General features: G+C 37.3%; 1 protein-coding gene across 7 annotated transcripts in view; it reads right to left on the bottom strand.

Annotated features, from left to right (window-relative positions):
- The window catches only part of JMJD1C (jumonji domain containing 1C), a 296,047-nt gene that overhangs the window by 273,700 nt on the left and 3,754 nt on the right, over nucleotides 1–18,593 (bottom strand). The gene's annotated exons all lie outside the window — the stretch shown is intronic.

Below are 18,593 nucleotides of genomic sequence, written 5' to 3'. Positions count from 1 at the left end.
TATACATAGTAAAGAATATATCACCATCAGTTAAAGACTTTTCTTTAAAGTCTGACACTATAATTCCACTAACTCATCTGACAAAATTAGTAATAATTTCTCAGTATTATCTAATACATAGTTCAGGTTCAAATTTCAATCCTCCTTCAAGTGGAACTTTTACTACTTGTTTGTCTAAACCAGGAATGAAACGAGAACCACACACTGTATCTGACTCATACATCTCTTCAAATCTCATTTAATCTGTAACAAGTCTTTTGTCCCGTAGAATTTCTCATATCCTAAACTTAGGTGACTATTTCCTTATGGCATTAAAGTATTCCTCCATTTCCCCATATTTCCTGTAAACTGTGGTGAGATCTAGAGACATGATTCATTTTCAAATATTTGGCAAGAACACTATAGGTGATACATGCACTTGCCTAATATATCACATTAGAACACGCATAAAATCTGGTTGTCCCACTTATAAAGTGATGTTCAAATTGATTATTATAGTCAAGTGTTGCCAGCCTGATTTACCTAGTGACCATTCTCCATTATTTACTTAGGGGTTGCCCAAAGGTGATATGCTAATACTATCATTATATTCCATCTGCATTTATTATCTGGAATTCTTCTAATAAGGAGTTTCCTTAAATAACTATGTGGTTACCATGAAATGCAGTTTACACAGGAAAAACAATATAAATTCTTGATTCTTTCCATTAACAATTTTTCAGAAAATGAACTGGTGATCTAGCACCTTCCAAAGCTATGATATCTATTTTTAATATCAATTTCTTTTTGTCTTTCTCACTAACTTCTAAGTTGTGTTATCTTGCTCAGTTCTATAGAAATAAACATAGCGCTAATACATTCAGAATTCTTTGGACCCATTCCTGAGTGGTAACAGTTTACTGAAGTACCGTGAACTATTAACACTGAGAAAATGTACTGAGTAATTTTAACAAAAACGAGGCCACTTTCACAAACTGTCGATTTGAACAATGACAGCAGTGCAGGGAGCAACAAGAAAACCGAAGTAAAATTTTGCAGGAAAAGGGTGCCTTAGACTTTTTTTAAAATTCAGAACAACATTCCTCCTCACTCCCCTAAAGACTTCTTCAGAACCTTCTGCATATCTTTGGTATAGAGCACGGATATACAGCCACCCCTTTTTCCATAGAGGACTGATTCCAGAACCCCACAGATACCAAACTCCAAAAATACTCAAGTCAAACCCCTCATGGAAAATGTCATATTTGAATATAACCTATATGCATCCTACCATATACTTTAAGTCATGTCTAGATTACTTATAATGCCTAATACAATGCAAATACTATAAAAAATAGTTGCCACTGCAGCATATTCAAATTTTGCTTTGGGGAACTTTCTGGAATTTTTTTTTCTGAGTAGTTTTGATCCGAGGTTGGTTGAATCTATGGATGTGGAATCTGTGGTTACAAAAGGCAGACAGTACATACAGAATCCACATGAATACTCTAGGTATACTGTAGACTGAAGAATTATAAAGGCAACATAATAAAAAAATTCAGTTCAGTTCAGTCGCTTAGTCATGTCCGACTCTTCGCAACCCCATGGACTGCAGCATGCCAGGCTTCCCTATCCATCGCTATCTCCCAGAGCTTGCTCAAACTCATGTTCATTGAGTCGGTGATGCCATCCAACCATCTCATCCTCTGTCATCTCCTCCTCCTCCAGCCCTCAATCTTTCCCAGCATCAGGGTCTTTTCTAATCAGTCAGTTCTTCACACCAGGTGGCCAAAGTATTGGAGTCTCAGCTTCTGCACCAGTCCTACCAATGAATATTTAGGACTGATTTCCTTTGGGACTGACGGGTTTGATCTCCTTGCAGTCCAAGGGACTGTCAAGAGTCTTCTTCAACATCACAGTTCAAAAGCATCAATTCTTTGGTGCTCAGCTTTCTTTACGGTCCAACTTTCACATCCATACATGACAACTGGAAAAACCATAGCTTTGACTATACAGACCTTTGTCAGCAAAGAAATGTCTCTGCTTTTTAAAATGCACTCAAGCAACAGAGAAAGTCATAGGTGAGAAAATCTGCTTCCCTACAATTACCTTCTGACAGTTAAAAATCATCCTGTGATTCCAAATCACAGGGTATCTATACCTCACTTAACTAGAAAGAAAAGCAGAAATGCACATGATATATGTAACTAAGCATAACAGAGCAAGTGTTATAAAGCAGTATAATTAATTCCCTCTAGAATGCCAGAGTAAGTGATTGTTTCTGGAATAGTTTAAAATGCTTCCCAGAGGAATTCTACAATATATACAAAGAATTTATACTGATACTTCCCAAACTCTTTCAAACAATTGAAGAGAGGGGAACATATTCTATTAAGCCACCAAAGGCATTCTAGGAAGCCTCCATCACCCTCAAATGAAAACCAAAGACACTATCAAATAAGAAAATTACAGGCCAATATCTTTAATGAATATAGATACAAAAATCCTCAACAAAATATTAGCAAACCAAATCCAACAACACACAAAAAGATCAGATACCATGACCAAGCTGGATTCATTCCAGGGTCACAAAAATGATTCAACATACACAAATTAATCAATGTGATACACCACATCAACGAAAGAAAAGACAAAAACCACTTGATCATTACAATAGATGTAGAAAAAGCATTTGATAAATTCAATACCCATTCATGAGAAAAACTCTTCCCAAAGTGGGTGTAGAGGGAACATATCTCAACATAATAAAAGCTATTCATGACAAACCCACAGTCAACATAATACTCATCAGTAAGAAGCTGAAAGCTTTCCCACTAAAATCTGCAATGAGACAAAGATACCCACTCTCACCACTTCTATTCAACAGAGTATTAAAGTCCTGGGGCGGGGGGCGGGGCGTGCGCGCGCTCCGTCATGTCTGACTCTCCGTGGCCCTATGGACTGTAGCTTGCCAGGCTCCTCTGTCCGTGGAATTTTCCAGGCAAGAATACTGGAGCGGGTTGCCATTTCCTTCTCCAGAGGATCTTCCCAACCCAGGAATGGAACTTGTGTCTCCTGCATTGGCAGAATTCTTTACCACTGACTCACTTGTGAAGCCAAATAGTATCAGTGGCTTCAAGTACATATAAAAAATGGAAAGCTTGGGAGAACATGTCATATTTGAAGAAATGAGAGAAATTCAGTGCAGTATGACTGAAGCTCAGAACACTTAATGGCACTGGGGGGTTTGGGGACAGAGGGGACATGAAGTAGTGAGAGCTGAGGGTGGATGTGTTAGCAGGGAACTGAGTCACTAGGTAGAGGAAATTGGAATTACTCTTTTCCTTAACTCCTCCATGTCCATCTTTTCTATTACCTTTCTCATCTGTTTTACTATTACTGCTCTTCTTTTTCCCCAATTTTTCTTTTAATAGTTCAGTCACTTCTTTGAGAGGGGGTAGGTCAGACCAAACAGCACGTGGGATCTTAGTTCCACCATCAGGGATCAAACCCGTGTCCCTGTCCCCTGTATTTGAAGTGGGAAGTCTTAACCACTGGACCAGCAGAAGTCCTACAATTATTTTTAATTAATGACTCTTTCCTCCATTCCACTTAATCTGATTCAAAATAATTTCATACTACACTTCAATATTTATATGTAATCTTTTAATATGAGATAATTAGTATTCACTTAACACATTATACAAAGACCTGAAACATCATTTTTTAATAAGGAGTCTGTACCAATACTCTTGACCCTCCTTTTTCTTGTATAGTGACTCTCACGTTATACTCAACTTGGTTGTGGACTGTCTAGTAAAAAAAGGAGAGGCTCCCCTTTTTTCCTCTTCTTTCTCTAGGTCTCCGAGGAAGGTGGATATCAATATGTGTGTGTGCTAAGTCACTTCAGTCGTGTCTGACTCTTTGCGGCCCCATGGATTGTAGCCTGCCAGGCTCCCCTGTCCATGGGATTCTCCAGGCAAGAATACTGGAGTGGGTTGCCCTGTCCTCCTCCAGGGGGTCTTCCCAACCCAAGGGATCAAATCTGCATCTCTTATATCTCCTACGCTGGCAGGAGGGTTCTTTACCACGAGCGCCACCTGGATATCAATATAAAACTGCCAAAGCCTATCCACACTGGAAAGGCTTCCCTCCCTCCCCTCCCCCCGCTTTTTTTTTCAACTGGGTCTGAAAATTTGGAGTACACAATTTAAATTTATGCCTTGGTATTGCTGTATTTCACACTATCATCACAGAATCTTTCATGGTTGTTTTTGACAGCAGCTTAGAGCTACAATCCTCCTCAGTGGAAAAAACAGGTTTGGGCTCCAGACTCTTTCCAGACAAATAAGGCAACTTTGAGAGAGCTTTCTAAGCAGCTGAATCAGAGAGCTGCCACAACACTCCCTTTGAGAGTCCCCAGAGGAAGTTTTCTTGCCAACTTCAGAAACAGCTATGTGTCACCACAAAAGAGAATTCATTCTAAATGAAAAAAAAAAAAAAATCCAACTTAGCAGAAATTCCTTGCCCTAATAGAGATTTTATTTTTAAATAGTATGTAAAGTAATCATTACTTTTTCTTTGAAAGGCAAGCTTAATTTCCAAATAAAAAGGTTGCTTCTAATACCAAGTCTGATGATGTTAATCAAGAAGGGAGGTTTTCATCTACAATAACAATTTAAAAGATCATTTTTAATGCTAATTAGTAAATAAAAATAAGCATTTAAAATGTAAGAAAAAGCAAAACAAATTACACTTTTATACACCAAGCTCAAAGTGGTTAAGTCCAAAATCCGGGGGTGGAAGGATCTAACCAATTAAAAATAACTCACTCAAGTAACTCACCATAGCACTGCCTGAATAACCCCAATATTAAAGTCTTCATTTTGTTTTAAAACTGTGTGATTCTAACTAAAATATAAGTCTAGAAAACAGCTGCATCTTCAAGAGCAGTGTCAGATGAAAGTATTAGCTTTCTTATTTAAAGGAGAAAAGAGGACCATGACTTAAAATTATATGGATTTCTCTTTGAATTTCTCTCCCTTCTTTTCTTTACTTACTCTTTTCCTTATCTTCTTTTTTCAACACCATTAATAATTTAAGAAAGTTCTCTGGGTATGGTAACCTGATAAAATTATACATTTATAACAGGAAAATTTAAATAATATTAAAATCTAGACTGACATCTATGTACGACTCACAGACTATTTTTAAGTAGAAGGGAACAAAACATAATTTCAGAAAGTACATATTATTTAAATTAAAACAATACATTCAACAGTACCTAAAAGGAAAAAACATAAATGTTCTGCTTTCACACATAAATTGATTTGTGGTTTATCCATCAATACTTTGGCCACCTGATGCGAAGAGGTGACCCATTGGAAAAGACCATGATGCTGAGAAAGACTGAAGGCAAAAGGAGAAGAGGGTGGCAGAGGATGAGATGGTTAGATAGCATGACTCAATGGACATGAATTTGAGCAAACTCTGTAACCAGTCCACCTAAAGGAGATAAGTCCTGGGTGTTCACTGGAAGGACTGATGTTGTAGCTGCAACTCCAATACTTTGGCCACCTGATGCAAAGAGCTGACTCATTTGAAAAGACCCTGATGCTGGGAAAGATTGAGGGCAGGAGGAGAACGGGATGACAGAGGATGAGATGATTGGATGGCATCACCGACTCAATGGACATAAGTTTGAGTAAACTCCGGGAGTTGGTGATGGACAGGGAGGCCTGGCATCCGGCAGTCCATGGGGTCGCAAAGAGTCGGACACAACTGAGCAACTGAACTGAACACCATGCTTTAATTATTTACAAAGCAGGGACTATGTTTTATGTCTGTTTACCTAAATGCCAAGCATGGTGCCTAGGTATTAAAGAACAAAAACAGAAACTCATTTCTTGGAACCGTTCACTAAAAAACCAAGTAGCAGTGAGTACCAAGCAAGCACTCAGACTGTAGTCTCCAAATACCAAGTTTCTTTGAACAAATGCCTGATTCCAGGTCTGGATCAGGACATTTACATGATTCTGGAGTGTCTTATCATTCCAAAGAGCAAAGAAGCATTCAAGGGCAACTAAGGTCATGTAAGGAAAACGTTAAGAGCCAACTTGAAGAGTCTTTCACCAGCCAATCTGAGTATCTGTTAGGGAACAATGGGCTAAATTAAAACATTAAATATTTGTAAATCCACAAATTCATCAAAGGATACTAAAATTAACTTACTCATCATCATTGGAGGATCCTAAGGAACCAACTCATTAGCTTGAAAACTGATAAACAAGGGGAAAAAAATTGAACATTTATCCTTCCTTTTTTATTAAACTTCATTTTGGGGTAACAAATAGTTGACAAGGAAAATTTCTCTACTCAAAAATATTTTAATCATTATATATGAGAAAGCTTTAATTTAAAAAAAAGAGTATCACCATTTTGCAATTTCTAATGAATTAACAGATCTATACAATAATCATCAATGGCCACCAACAGACATTATGCACCCCTTAATGGAAGTATGCAACACAATTTATGAAGTAGTCCAGCCAAAACACTCAAACCTCTAAATCTAACTACCAATCTAGGAAATGCAGGAGCACAGGAACAAGTTAAATGGTATCACAGGTATGCATTTAGTTAAATCAAGACTGAGGGAAACTCTACAGGATAAACAACCTAATTTCTTCAACAAACTTGGACCTTTATAAGGTGCTGTCATGAGGGGATGGGACTGGCCAAAAGACTACACAGAAGAGGGAGTCTTCTGTTACCTTCTAGTAATTTATTCTGTAACACTCACGATTGGATCTCTGCTTCAACCCGACTCTCATCCGCTTTTGCAAAGGTCTCTGGCTCACTTTTATGTACTATTGCTTGAAGCTGGCTATCCCATGACCATAGTGCTAAAACTTCCCTTTATTTGTGAAGTCCTGAGATAGTCCCTCGAATTCAAAAGACATGGAGCTACACTAGCTTCACCTCCATTTTTCTCATCTCTCCTCCGTAAGTTTCATTATTTTCTTCTGAGTTTTGACGACCTGAATTTCTGTTTCAAGTTATCTGTGCCTCCTTCCATGCAAGATGGCTTTTTATCCCCACCTAATGCCATATGACTTGCATTGCCTACAACAGTTGGGTTATACTTCCCTGATTGATTTTCACATTTGCCATATGATTCGCCTAACTAAGCCAATATAACATGAGTGGAAATGAAATGTATGCCAGGTCTGAGCAAGTGCTTTCACTGCATGTTTCTACCAGTTGTTTCTTTTTCCTTTAGTCAGAAGAAAACCATGTCCCAAATAAGAATTTATTCCTTCAGCCTGAATCCTGGAAATGAGAAGATGAGTGAAGAAGATCCCCAGACAGCTGCAACTAACATAACCTGAGCAAGAAACAAACCTGTATTGCTGTAAACTACTGAGATTTTAAAGTTAGTTGTTAGTGCAGCAAACCTAGAAAAACCTAAATACGTGGGAATAAAAGAGACAGACAGCATTTTTAAATATCTACTAAAGATTTTTCTAAAAGTAGTCCACAACTTCTTTTCCTTTAGAACTTAGTTCATTAAAAAGACAAAAAACTCTCAAGAGAAATGAAAACATATTTCCACACAAAAACTTGTACATGTATGTTTATAGCAGCATTATTTATAATGTCCCCAAAGTAGAAACAATCCAAATGTGCATTAATTGATGAATGGATTAAATAAAATGCTATCTATCCAAACAATAGAATTTTATTCAGCAATAAAAATGAATTAAGTACGGATGCATGCTACAAATGGTTGAACTTGGAAAACATTTTGCTAAGTCAAAAAAGTCAGTCAAAAAGACCACATACTGCACGATTCCATTTATGTAGATGTATGGAGTTTCTTTCGGGAATGATTAGGATGATTTAAAACTAATTGCAAAAGGTGGATAGCTCTGTACATATGCTAAAAATGACAGAACTGTACACTTTAATATAAGGGTAAATTACACGCAATGTGAATTTTAAGGCTGTTATTTTTAAAAGTCTACAAGTGGATGTTTTTAAAAAGTTTTATCACTATAAATAAGTCAATTTTCTGCTCTAAAGCTGTACAAGTTTACTTTGCAAACTAGGAGAACATACTGGAGTTAACAGCCTGAGTAAAAAGCCCTAAGTACCTAGAAAAGAGTACATAAATAGCATACTTTAGAAAACATTCAGGATACAAGCTTGGAGTAAAAAAGATTTTTAATTGATTCTAAGTGTAACTTTCGGATGATATGGATTCAAAAAACAAGCCTGCAGAAAACAAAGTAACCCAGAAATCTTTGTTCAATGTCAAAGCAACCAATGACTATGAGCTGTTCTCTACACAGGTACAGTCAAGTTGTTCTTCACTTTGGAAAAATATAAATCAGTCAATAAATATTCACTAAGCACAGTAGGCCGTTAAGATACATAAAGGTTATCTCTCAGTCATTTGCAAAGCCTCAAATTTGGAAATAAAATGGTGGCACCTAATTTTGCCTATACAATGAAGTAAAGTAATCATAACTAACTTTGTTATGTTGGCAATTGTTGGGAAGAAAAGCAGAAAGTCATCACATAGTCTGAGTAAAGTGGTCATATCCAAGAGGTGAGTGACTCACTCCTACACATAAGGCTCCTAATTTTGTGCCTAAACATAATTATAAAAATTACTAGCTCCTGGGCCTGCAAGGTCTCAAACAACTGAAACAAGTAATACAAGAATGACATCTCTGCATACAAAGTATGAGGATAGGAAGAGTGACTGATACACACACAGAACAACCACACCTTCTTCCTTTTCTCAACACCTTTACAAACTAGTCCAGGAAACCAGACATTCAAGTAATGGTATTGTCACGGAGTCTGACAATAATTTAAAACAAAAACGTAACCATTTTGTGCCAGGCCCATACTAAGCATATTACATAAACACTAGCTAATTTAATTTCTGACAAGCCCATAGGAGAGGGCTTGTCTAGACCGCAAAGTATCTGAGCAAAGATCACACAGAGTCAAGCTGATGAGGTCAGAATCCAAGCCGCATCATTCAGCATGAAATCCTCACTTTTAATCATTAAGCTACATTGCTTAATGACCTTTAAAAATACATTATCAACACTGGGATTAGAAGGCACACTGTGGGGACTTATCTGGTGGTCCAGTGTGGCTAAGACTCTGGGCTCCCTCTCCAGGGGGCCTGGGTTCAGTCCCGGGTCAAGGAACTAGATCCCAAATGCCGTAACTGACAGCCAGACTAGCCAAGTAGATAAATGTTTTTTTAAAACATAAAATACATCTTTAAAAAAAGAAAGCACATTGTGAGGAGAGAGGGAGAGAAATGAAAGAGAGAGACAGTCTTCATGATGAAAGCATCACAAGCACATACTACAGAAGCAGTGGAATTCAGAAGAGTCCGATACTGGCAGTTATACTTCAAATAAGTAAATGAAATGACTCTGAAAGTGTATCAAGTCACTAACCTAATAAAAATAGAAAGAAAGGAGACTGAGAGCAGTAGTTTGCAAATGGGGCCAACCATGTCTGTATAAGAGATGGCTTATCAGCATCACAGTCATGACCATACCTCTGCCTTTAATCTCTCATCCACAAGAAGCAGGAGGCTTCAGAGAGCTTCAAGTATTTGAAACAATTCCCTTATCTGATAAGCATTAAAATTAGTTTTGTTTTAACCAATACTAAAATAAATCTTTTACTTCCAAGACTTCTGCTTACAAAATATTTAACGTTTTTCAGCCCTCCTAAACAATGTAAATTTTAATTTTGCCTTTCCTTAATTAGTGAAGGTCATCACCAGAAACACAGGGCAATGTCCTGGGGTGTTACTGAAGTTAAAAGTGTGGGACTGCCTGACTCAACAAACAGACTGCTACGCTTATTTGAATACTTTGTCTGCGCCTCACAATTTTCACATCCTCCCTGGCTAAAAATTTTTAATTATTATAAACAAGGACGCTTCAATTCTTTGATTAATTAATAATGCCTTACAACAAAATAGACATTTTATATAAAAAAGGTGAGACACTAATTCATTAAAATAAAGATTAAGCATATCAAAGAAAATCCCTAGTTAACAGTGCAGAACTAGATAACTTCAAGTCATTCATTACAGATCCTAAGAAACAAGAAATGTATCATATATTGACAATTATTCAAAACCTGTAATTGTTTTAGTTCAAAATGAAGCATTAGCACAATATTATCTCTTAATAGGACTCACATTATTTTAAAGTATTAAGTGCATATAACTATGAGCAATAAAGTGATAAACACACAAAAAAACCCACACAACAACACACTTCTGGAAAAAGGAGTTACCAACCTATTACCCAATACCTGAATAAAACAGATAAAGAGACACAGTATTACTGAAATTCTTTAAAAGTCTTAACTTATTAATTTTTAAGCTTTAATCCACGAAAATCAGATAACAGAACTTAACTTTTCTAAAATTTATAGGCAAAACTGGCTGAAGACTGATGTTAACTGTGCTTTGATTTTTAAGTTAAAAAACCATATATCACATTCAGCTCTTTCTCCTTCCTTATACTTACTCTTAAAAGGTATTAAATCTAAGATTCTTTTCACGGTTAAGAAAAATAATATCACAATTTTAGTATTTAATATATAGCCAAATTGGCCGTTTAATAATTTTTTTAATATGAGTAAGTAAAACTAAAATACAACTTCTAAGGAAACATTTTTCTTCCCATGTTAAAACATGCCAATGGCTACCAAGGAAATATACTTTATGAACATTCACTTGTACAGATTACAATTATGAAATGTGTTGCAATAAAACAAAATGCATGGAAAACACTTCAGGTGAGAATCATTTTTACAAATTTTGCCAATTTGGGAGTATTATCCCTTCTATCTCCTTACTTTGACATAAAATGACCTCTAAAACTGGAGAAGGCAATGGCAACCCACTCCAGTACTCTTGCCTGGAAAATCCCATGGACGGAGGAGCCTGGTAGGCTACAGTCTATGGGGTCAGGAAGAGTTGGATGTGACTGAGCGACTTCACTTTCACGCATTGGAGAAGGAAATGGCAACCCACTCAAGTATTCTTGCCTGGAGAATCCCAGGGACAGAGGAGCCTGGTGGGCTGCTGTCTATGGGGTCGCACAGAGTCAGACACGACTGAAGCGACTTAGCAGCAGCAGCAGCAGCCTCTAAAACATCACCAGCAGCTCATTATCCACTTACTATTGAAGCTGAAGCTTGTTTCCCCTCACTCTGTACTCAGTGAATATTCAACAGCTGTTTTTATGAATAGGCTAGACATTAAAAAAAAAAAAAGCTAGGTCTTTAATCTCCCTCCACCTACAACTGCCAATATAATAAATTGTTTTCTCAATTCATCTTTCTTGTGGTTAAAGGAGAGAGAATCAATACCTGGGGATAAGAAGATCAAACTCCGAATCCAAAATCTACAATATTCCAGGAATATGAGCTGCATAGCTCTAAGCAGCAGTAACAATTATAAAAGTAGAATAATAGCTAATAATTACTGAAGATTTTTGTACAACATATCAAGTAAAGCGAGTGTGTGTTAGTTGCTCAGTCGTATTCGACTCTCTGCGATCCCATGGACTATACAGCTCACCAGGCTCCTTTGTCTAAGGAATTCTCCAGGCAAGAATACTGGAATGGGTTGCCATTCCCTTATCTACGGCATCTTGCCAACCCAGGGATCGAACTCAAGTCTCCTGCTTTGAGGGCAAATTCTTTACCTTCTGAGCCACCAGGAAAGGTCATCTGTCTAAATACTTCAACATAATCAACTCATTCCAGCCTTACTTGCCTTTTTCTAAAGTCATATAATTAACATTATCCTCCTTAATTTTTTTAAAGCACTTCCACATTTTTCTTTAACTCCTATCTGCAGGGTCTTGAAATATTGAAACAAAAACAAACTATCCTAACTGCCTAAATTTCAACTGGCTCCTTTGTTGTTGTTCAGTCACTAAGTCATGTCCCACTCCCTGCAACTCCATGGACTGCAGCATGTTAGGCTTCACTGTCCTTCACCATCTCTCGGAGTTTGTTCAAAGTCATGTCCATTAAGCGGTGATGGCCATCCAACCATCTCATCCTCTGTCACCCCCTTCTCCTCTTGCCCTCAATCACACCTTTGGAAAGAAAATGGGAAGAGAGACTATTTCAGCAGAGTTGCATCCTGCAATTTAGCAAATGGTAACAGTCTAAGATGATGGTGCCAAACGTGGAACAGGTGAAAGGTTTTCCAATCTCCACCTTGGCCTCCCTACCCTCTTCCAACTCTCCTCTTCCAACTCCCAGGGTCTCCGGAGACCAGAGCCCACCACCTTCCTGCTGCAACCCAAGCCCACCAGGCTCAACTTTTCCACTTGACCGTAAGGCTCAAGACCGAGTTTGGGGACAAAAGAAAAACGTGCTGAAAGGCATCAGTCACTCTTGAAATTTCCAACTTGCTGGGGAGGTTAAAAACAAAAACAAAGTAACAGGAGGTTCTAAGAAGTGGCAGAGATGAGGCCGGCAGGGTTGGGATAAAGTAGAAGACAACAAATCTACAAGAGGCAAAACAAGGGGTAAAGAGTGACAGAGCCAAGGTCCCGAGGAAGTCCCAAGAGTCACGGCAAGAAGCTGCCCACCTGGTTAAAAAGGAGGGGAGGGGGCAGCAAATCATTAATAATCAAAGATTTTTGAGGCAAAATATTTTTATAATATGGGATTCATAATGGAAAAACAATTCAAGAGATCTCTTGTGTGAAAATTTGGGCAGACAATGGACTAAATGACCTCAACGATCTGTGGTGGATCTAACAACATCTGATTCTTTGCCTAACCAATGCTTCTATCCCAGAAATATGTCTACTCCACCCTCACTCCATGTCTTCCTCCTTTCAAACCTCACACTCACAACCTACCAGCTGCTTTTCATTACCACTGGGATTAAAGGAAACCAACTGTATTAAAATATAGTTATCAAAACAGTATAAGATAATGTGATTTGATAACACTCTATGTGCTTTTTTAATCAACTCAGTAAATAATAAGTGGAAACAGTGGATACAGTGACAGACTTTATTTTGGGGGGCTCCAAAATCACTGCAGATGGTGACTGCAGCCATGAAATTAAAAGATGCTTGCTCCTTGGAAGAAGGTGATGACCAACCTAGACAGCATATTAAAAAGCAGAGACATTACTTTGTCAACAAAGGTCTGTCTAGTCAAGGCTATGGTTTTTCCAGTAGTCATGTATGATGTGAGACTTGGACTATAAAGAAAGCTGAGAGCTGAAGAATTGATACTTTCGAACTGTGGTGTTGGAGAAGACTCTTGAGAGTCCCTTGGACAGCAAGGAGATCCAACCAGTCCATCCTAAAGGAGATCAGTCCTGAATATTCATTGGAAGGACTGATGTTGAAGCTGAAACTCCAATACTTGGGCCACCTGATGTGAAGAGCTGACTCATTTGAAAAGCCCCTGATACTTGGAAAGATTGAAGACAGGAGGAGAAGAGGATGAGATAGTTGGATGGCATCACCGACTCAATGGACATGAGTTTGAGTAAACTCTGGAAGCTGGTGATGGACAGGGAGGCCTGGCGTGCTGCAGTTCACGGGGTCGCAGAGTTGGACACGACTAACAGACTGAACTGAACACAGCAGACCTCCCATAGTTTCAAAGTAATTATGTGTGGTATAAGTAACACTTCAAGACACCTGCAAAAAATTCAATGTGATATGAAAATACCTGTGATTTCTATCCACGAGAAGTTAAAAGTGGTACAAATAATAATGTAGTTTGTTTCGTATCAGTACATTCATAGCTGAAGTTTATGCTAACTTTCATGAAAACATTAGAAGAGAAAAAGTTATTTTTCATCTTCTAAGTTCATTGCCTCCTAAACTCTATTCAGAAACCCAATTTGTGAACCCCAAATTAACTGGCTTTGGTTAAATCCTTGATCATTTTCTCTCCAGGTTAATAAAATAGCCTTGGGACGGATCACCCTGTCTCCAATATTTTGTCAAATCTATCCTTCATCCTGATGAAGGATCACAAAGGTTCATCTTAAAACAATAGTCCCCCGCTTAAAATCCCTGGAAGGGTTCCTCATGGCCTATAGGATTGTGTGGCACTGAAAGATGCACCCTCCAGGCTCTGTGTCTCTAATACAGTACTTTGACTAGTTTCCCAGCGTTACAATGAACTTGCAAGACTTTCTGCCGTGTTCTCTTTTCTACTCGTACACGACTCTACTGAAGTGTGTGTGTGTGTGTGTGTGCAAGTCGCTCAGTCGTGTCCAACCCTTTGCAACCCCATGGACTATACAGTCCATGGAATTCTCCAGGCCAGAATACTACCGTGGGTAGCCTTTCCTTCTCCAGGGGATCTTCCCAACTCAGGGATCAAACCCAGGTCTCCCACATTGCAGGCGGATTCTTTAACCAGCTGAGCCGCCAGGGAAGCCTATCATCCTCCAAAGCATCAGTGTCCTTTCCCCCAAACAGACCAATCTCTTCCTTGCCTATGAACTTCAAAATCAGGACAGATTTCTGCCTGGCACATTATCCTGGGCTGTGGTTATCTGCACATATTCTTTTCCCCATATGAAAGTTTATTTTTCCCCAAATTCAGTGTTCCCCCTGCTGCAAAAATGTGGTCTTGAGTATTTGTGAATTTTTCTAAACTAAAAATAATATCTCATATCCCGATTATAGAGTTCAGTTTACAAAGGGATTTCTTATGTGTCCTTGTTTAAGTCTCTTAATAACCTTATGAAGACAAGCAGTCTAAAGGATTATCTTAATAACCCTATAAAAATAAGCACTCTAAAGCTTTACCTTTGTTTTGTAGATGAGGAAACAGAAGTCCAGTGAGAAATGATTAGACCTGAGCAAGTCAGTTTAACAAGCTAGAGCTGGGATTATAAAATCCAGGCTCCTTGGTGCAACACTTATTGTGAACTAAAACCAATGTACCAGGCCCAGGATAGGTACATAGAAAGCATGAGAGTGCTTCTTTTTCAAGAAACTATTCAACATGGTACCAATATGACCCTATGAGCAACAGCTTTTTTTTTTTAATACAGTAGTACAAGTCCTTTGCTGTACACCTGAAACTATCACAATATTGTTAACCAACTATGCTCCAACATAAAATAAAAATTAAGTTTAAGTCTTATAATAAAATTATAACATAAAGCTAAACATTCCCTAATGTTTAAAAATATAACCAGTTTTCTCTTTTAGAGTTTTTAACTACATTATTTCTATTATTCTAGACCTCTGAAATAAAAGTTTCTTGTAAACACTAGTTAAATATTACACAACTAACTAGGGGTAATTACTTCCATCCCTAGAAAGAGAAACTAAAGTAATAGCTTAATATTTTAAGAATATTCCAATTTAAAACTGTCAGATAAGAATTCTTGACATTTGTTACCCTACTAATTCGTATTTATTTTGATCAAGTTGTTGAAATTTTTCAATGCAATTTTCACATGTTATAATATGGCCAAGTATTTTGATTCCCAATAGTTCTCTCTTTTGAAATTTGAGGCTTACAGAACATTGAGTTTTCAAGAGGGTGCTGCATGAACAGTAAAAAGCAAAATTCAATTCAATGAAGCAAACATTTATTCTTATATGTAAGGCTGGTAATGCAGGATGAGATGTGGAAGACACAATTCCTGCTTTTGAGAAGCTTACTAGGAAGGATGACAACCATAAAAATATCTACCATTTTTAAAATATGATGTTTATTATGCTTTAAATGTGATGCTTTACATATTACACACCTTAGGTAAACCTTCACATAAGCAGAATAAAAAAAATATTTAAACATCCAAAATATCCTTATTTGGAATGAAAAATATACTGTATATACTACACAGGATGGGTATTACATAGTAGTGGAAATCTATGAACTATAGTCACAGGTAACAATAAGTAAGTCTCAAAAATAGGATACAGTAAGGGAGGAAAGTGTTAGGGAAGGAGAGAAGAAGGAAGAGCGCAGAGTACCTTGAAGGAAAGGAAAGATGAAGAGCTTCTTCAAGTGATTTTTAGCAAGGAGTACATGCTTTCTTAGAACCAGGAATATTTTTTTTTTTTTCGTAAAGGACGGTGGTAATTACATATAGGAATTTCAAGGGAAGGTAAGAAGAGGGAAGGAGGCAAGCCCTGGTGGAAGGCTGGAGCTAGCTTGGTGTTGGGTATTTCCCTTCCCCAGTTAGGTTAGGTTCCGGTGAAATAGTTTCTCCTGAGAGCATAACTTGTTAAGAAGAGTATTTCAAAGAGTATTTGGTGTATTTCAAAATGGCTTCTTTTTCCTTCCCCTGCCGCCTTCCAGCAGGGAGGAACTTTTCTCCCACATTAACTGTGAAGATCAGATCCTCCTGCAGCTTTTAACTCTCAGAGCTGTCCACACTGGATCTCCAGATTCAATTATGGTTTAGGCTTTCCTACCCCAGCACTGATCCTTGCAGAGGTTTCCACTCCGGTGAGCTGTAATTCTCTGTACTGTCTATCTCTCCAATTTGGGAGAACATTTATGACCTCATTTCTCTGAAACATCTAAAAAGAGCTGTTAATTTTTTTAGTTTGTCCAGCTTTTTACTTGTTACAACAGAGTGGCAACTCCTAAGCGCTCCTTCTTACATGCCAGACTGGAAACCAGATATTCTGAGTTTTGCGATATGTTTTTAATTAATGATTTTTTTAACAAGTGCTTTGTATATTAAGAATGTTAACTAACTGGTTTTATGAATGTTTTTCCCCAATTTGTCACTTCTCTTGAAATTTTGTTTATGTTGTTTCTGACGATATAGGAGTTTTAAATTCTTATGCAATCAAATCTTATGAAATTTGCCATTTTGGTTTCTGATTTTACAGCATGCATTGACAGGCCTTTTCATTATCAAGATTACACTGCCTTCACACGTGTTCTCTTTTTATACTTTCATGGTACTTTTAGTTTTTACATTTACAGTTCTTACCTATCAAGAATTACTTTTTCTTCAGATTTTATTAAATGGCTAGCTGGCTGTCACAAAATCATTTACTAAATTTTACATCATGTCCCAACTGATGTAAAATTCTACTTTTATCTTAAATACCTGTATACAACTGAGCCTCATTCAAGACTTGACTCTCAGCAAACAAAAACAAAAACCCAGCAATAGAGATAGGCCTCGTAAGGAAGTAGATAGCTGGAGACAAGTGATAAAAGAAGACTAACTTTACATCGTTCACCCTTTTGAGTTTTATTCCATGTGCTTTGAACTACCACTCAAAACTATCAACAAAAATTGTTTAAAGTTCTGCTTACTGGACATAATAGAATTACCAGTTATTTCAGTTCTCTGTAAATTACATCGTAACAACCCAATATGTACCTGAGCAATACCTGAAATCATAGATCTACCTTGATTTCAAACCTGGGAACTATGATTTAAATGAACAGCTCAAGTACCTGAAATATGTTTAAATCCTTCATCATTGCAACCAAAGCTACTACCTCAAATATGTAACAGCCTCAGATACATGCATTCCCTAGACCCAGACATTCCCTAGACCCAGCCACTGGCAGATGCATTTTGCTTTCTTCATCAAACATTGGTTAGTAACTATCAAATACTTAATTCAGAATCTACTCTTTCTATTCTAATGCAATCCAATTATGGTATTTTCAATATACTATTTCTTTATAATTTGATTCAGATGCCCAAACTGGCCTGTTGTAACCATAATACCATAAAGCAAACTGGCTAACACGTAAAAAACATTCATCTAGCCGCAGATGGAAAAACAACAGATTTTGTCTTTTAAGTTATTCTCTTTAAGATCTTCATGTCATTTTCTAAACAACTATTAAAGGTAAACTATACTTTTAGTAAACTATAAAAGTTAGTCATTTTAGCCTTTCTACACATAAAAATATTTTCAAGCACTTGAAAATACTCCTCCAACAGAAATGGGAAGGTGACCTAGTATTCAGTTTAATTAGTATACTCATTAATTATATAGATTAGATATTATCTCTGTACTCTGTAATTCTCTTACTACCTGCTCTCCGAGGTACCTTCCCACTCTTTTTTTCCTAATAAATCAGGTCCTTTAGCATGTAGGAGACACATATGCCACATATCTCCCAGGAACTCTAAAAGTGAAAACACAGAAGAAAAATCAATTCTTTTTAATAGTCTAATTACCCTTACTCTTTAAAACCCCTTGTATTTAATTATCATAATATTATCATCCTCACTTAACAGGAAACAAAGATACAATTGCCAAACATCACATGAATGGCAATTAGAAATAGGTCTCCTGACAGAATGTCCTTTGCCCTAAATATGCTGCATCCCACCATGATTAAACACAACACCCAAAGAAAAGGGTCTGTGCAGAACACAGTGAAGGAAGCATTCAAATGAATATTAGCAATATGCTTTTTAAAAAGCAATTAAGTTTAGTATTTAAAGAAACAATTTTCCATCTTCTAAACAAGAAATGGTCTCAAGCATGCCAAAAGAGACCACCCTTTAAAAGGCAGCAGGTCATGTATTTCTTTTTCTCTCACGTCTCCGAGCC

The sequence above is a fragment of the Giraffa tippelskirchi genome, chromosome 2, assembly GCF_054371585.1.
Source record: "Giraffa tippelskirchi isolate mGirTip1 chromosome 2, T2T-mGirTip1v1.2.pri, whole genome shotgun sequence".
Classification (NCBI taxonomy): domain Eukaryota; kingdom Metazoa; phylum Chordata; class Mammalia; order Artiodactyla; family Giraffidae; genus Giraffa; species Giraffa tippelskirchi.
The sequence above is the reverse complement of the archived record's forward strand: the minus strand, read 5'-3'. Positions and strand labels throughout refer to the sequence as shown.